Here is a 4,545-nt window from a genome sequence, read left to right as displayed (position 1 = left end):
TTGATTTCTATTTTGTGTTGTGTTCATGCAATAGTAAGTGATGTATGTGTGTAACCCATTAGGGTCTTGTTTCCCCTTCTCGGTGGGTGGCTTCATTGAAGCTTAGGGTGGGAGGTGAGCCTCCATGGTTGCAAGTTTGTGTACATGTGCATGTTTTGTTAAGATGGATTCCTTGAAGATGTTAGGGTTTCATCCTTGGCAATGTTGAAGTCCCAGTGTGTGGAGAGACCAACCTCTCCATGTTACCATAAGAATTGTTGTAAAGTTTAAGCTCCATTTTGTTTTCTTTCAATGTGATGTAAAGTGAAATTTATTCCTTATCCATATATGTTGTTGAAGAATATGTAAGGAAGGATTGTGAAGCTGTATATAGTTCCTTTGCAAGAAAAGTTTTATTGTGAGCCTTACATTTTGTATTCTGATGTACCATGGCAAAGTTATAAAATGAAAATTTCTTTCCTCAAATATCTATAACTGATTTTGATATATACTTTGCATAGTGGTGCTGGACAAATATTTCGTCTTATATAGTTAAATTAATGTAGATTATTGCAATGAAATAGGTTATGCTTATAATAAAGTGAAAATTATATTGTTAGCTCATGTTATATGCTAGTATATTGGTCCTTTTTTTTTTTTGAAATCAAGCTCAATCAAACTCTTCAACTAAAAAAAATTCTCACATCATCAATACAAAAACCTATGGTAGAATGAATTTTTTTTCCTTGAGAAGAGAAAATGCATAACCCTAAATCTATCAGAAAGTCTTGCTATAGGTATACAATTTCTCTCTAGAAATGTATGGGGAAACAAATTAAGTCTCTCCCCAAAATGCAGAGCAATAAAATATTCAAAAGAATATATCCCTTGGGAACCCCATCATAAATAATACATTAGAGGTGAGGCTCAAGATTTGTAATAATGTACTAATGCATAAACTTTGAATTTAAGGACTCATAATAGTCCCATGATCCATGATACTTGATAGTATAAAGAAAAAAATAAAAAATCATTCCCCTCTAAATTAAAATAAAAACTTAAGCATTATATGGACTAGGAAAGGTTTGTATGCATATCTTATAATAGAGGACTAGTCAATGTTACAAATGATCATAGAGGAGTCAGAGGGCCCCACCTATCCAATCATGCTTAGGAAAGAGACTCTCCCTACTCGACATCACAAGACCTTGGCTTAAGTCACCTATCTATTGAAGATCTCCTTTGAAGTGCATGGAAAAGAGCAAAAGGGACATGCTCTACCTATGTCAGAATCATTCCCTCCCTAGGTGCCTAATATGGTTTGAAATTTTTTTTAAATACCTTGCGCATGGTATGAATACTATCCTAGCTTGCCACATACTTAGTTGTTCTTCCCTATTCTCCTTGATGTGAAAGCAAGGGAAGGCGGCATTCTAGGAGGGATAGGAACTTTGGGAAATGGGTAGTTCCTAGTTTGGTGGGTAGTAAGTTGACTTGGGAAAGGGGATAGTCTTAGGTGAAGTTTAGGGGGGAAATGAAGAATTATGGTAATAGGTAGTTGCAAGTCAGGATTGATTAATCTCTTTTGCTATGATGTTTGGGGTTAGTAAAGTAGTAATAAATTTTTTTTTTTAAATTAGCAATAGGATGGTGGCAGTGGCAACCTTTAAGGGTAGTGTATAAGGGAAATTTATATTATATTATATTTTGATTATTATGGTTGGGTATGTATTTTATTTTATTTGATTATTATGGTTGGGTTTATACTTTATTTTATTATATTATATTTTGGTTAGGATGAAGGAGAGTGAAAAGAAGACAAAAAAAAAATGTAAAATATTGTTAAGAAGAATTTAGATAAAGATGGTAACTCATGCATCTAAGAATTTGAACTAGATCATTTTCTTTTATAAATCATGTTTAATACATTAAAACATATTTAAGCTATGGAATCATATTTAAAGTTATTAAACAACGTATTAAAGAATGGTGTGTGGTAAGAGGAATGTGATTAGATGCAGGGTTAAAGCTTGTTGGTAGTAATAAATTGATTAGATAAATCATCACTTAATTATAGTAGAACAGGATAGTAAGATGAAAGGAGCAAACTAGAAAAGAGGTGAATGATGTTTGTTTGGACCCTCCATATTTTCTCAACTTATTTAACTTTTAAATTAAAATGGGAAGAACCTTAGGCATGATACAACTAAGAATAAATTGAACATTAGAATATAAATGAATTATAATTATGAACACATATATGACATGACGAACTGAAGGAACAAAAGTATCTAGAGCAAACACAAAACCTCTTCACATTCATATACGAAAGATATTAAATTCTTTTCTAAGGGTAGGATATAAATTTTAAAGGGACACATCATTATCTACCTCTTAGGTTTTCAATTAATGTTAGGTACTAATTCATTTTTCTTTGGAAACATAAAATATAGTGCTAGGATGAAACAAAATTTCCCCCATGTCAATCAATAATAAATACCTATTAGAGTAATCATTTAATGGTTGCAAAGAATATAGGATGACTAATCCCAACACCAAAAATTTGATAGATCTCTCATAGCTTGTGTAGGCTTTCATAGTTTATCTTTATGTCCATCCAAAATAAATTTTTTGTTGTTGAGTTTTTTCCTTGTAAATTTGGGGCATGACACCAACTGTCACACATCAACAACCTCAAGAGGAAGAAGCAAAATTCATGGGGAATTAAAAATACAGAGTATACCACCAAATCCAACCTGCCTACCAAATTTTTGATAGAAATCTCGCATTCCTTTGAGGTTCTAAATAGGTATAAAGAGCAAAAGCAGCCTATAACAAATCAGTTAAAACAAATTCATTCAGGACCTGATCAAGTCCATCCCCTAGCCTCATCAATGAGAAAAGAAGCCAAATCTAATATCATGAATGGAAATGATAGCAAGCATTGCATAAAGGCTCCCCATCGAACATCTCAGACTCATGCACACTAGAAGAAATTTGGCGATCCAAGAGGCATCCATCATTCAGTCAATTCTTTTTGGCCCTCCCTCCCATCAGGTGCTCGCAGTTATCACCCTATCATCTTCTCCATGGCTAGCCTAGATAGCCAAATTAGGTTTTTCAACCTCATTAAGTATTTAGGCTTTAACACGAATGTTCTATTTTTGTAGCAATTAGGGTTCTTCCCTAATAGTGCTGCAGATCAGACCATCAAGGCCCAACCAAGGAGCCCTGAGCCCTTTTCATTTTCATCCCCTTATGCCTCACCTAGCTCTTATTTCCTACCCCATCTTCGATTCTATGTTGCCTCTCCATTGGATCATATTAACCATCAGTCTAGGCCCTCCCCTATTTCTCCTCCTCCCCCGTTGACATAACTATCATTATCAACAACCACATAAGGAAGATTGCTAGCAAGAATGAAAACAAGTGGGCATATTCACATATTGGAATGGGTCAAAGTGTGAATTACTCAACCTCTGCAAGTGGCTTTAGGACTTCTATGAATATCAAGTAATTATTTCTCACTATTAAGATAGATTAGTATTTTTGCACTATAGTGATGAATTTGTTAAAAAGGATTTCCTTTTTGATTCTAAATGTTTCTTTAGAGGCTATGCTATGAAATTTTTGGAATGGACCTCAGATTGTAAGGAGGAGTTTTTAGACTTTGAGACAATCCCTACCACCGGAGCTCCTACATTTTGAAATCATCAAAAAATTAGGGGCTTCATTGGGTGAATTTATAGGTGTGGATTCTTGATTTCAATTTTGTAACAATATCAAACTACTGATTAGAGGTAAGATCAATACTCAGGATTCTAAGCGAATCAAAGTAATAACTAATAGAGCAATATATAGCCTTAAATTTCACAAATATCAAGGCTAAATTTTTGAAATCATAAGACTAGATAATGATAGAAAAATTACATTTAAAAAACTACAACTAAAAATAAATCTTAAAAGCACTTTCCCAATGATGAATATAAGAAAAAAAAGAGAGCTTCAAAGGTAGTCCACATAGAAGAAAGCGTCAATTCATTCTCTCAAGGACATTCCATTAAGTTCTGATCGGAACCAAGAATACGAGAAAGCAAGCATGGAAGAACCCAAAAGAACAACTCCTCAGTTAGTTCCTAAACATAATGCCCCCATGGATCTTAAGGAAGTGAAAATGAAATTTCCAGAGGCAATGCAAGCAAATAAAATAATGAGAGGTCAAGGTAGAGAAAAAGGAAAAAGTAAAGGACCATGTTTCAACCAATGTAAAGAAGATGTATCAAACAGTGGGGTATGCAAAAGTGCAAGCCCTTCAAAAATGTAGACTCCCTATGCGAACCAAAAACCCAAAGATTCCAATAGAGCTGATATAAATAGTCAAAGAGATATGGATATCAAGAAGTCACAGAGGTTCATAGTCAACACTAGGAGATCCAAGGAGAATCCAAGGAAACCCAAGATGAATAAGGATAGTAGAGCTTGAATAAAAAAGGAAGAGTCTTAAGAAAAAATGAAGATACAACTATCCAAGAAGTAGCTGGATGATGGTTATAGCAATATAGAAGA

This window comes from Cupressus sempervirens, chromosome 3 (genome assembly GCF_028749045.1).
Source record: "Cupressus sempervirens isolate cs-2001-9-10 chromosome 3, ASM2874904v1, whole genome shotgun sequence".
Classification (NCBI taxonomy): Eukaryota; Viridiplantae; Streptophyta; class Pinopsida; order Cupressales; family Cupressaceae; genus Cupressus; species Cupressus sempervirens.
Note: the sequence above shows the minus strand (reverse complement) of the source record.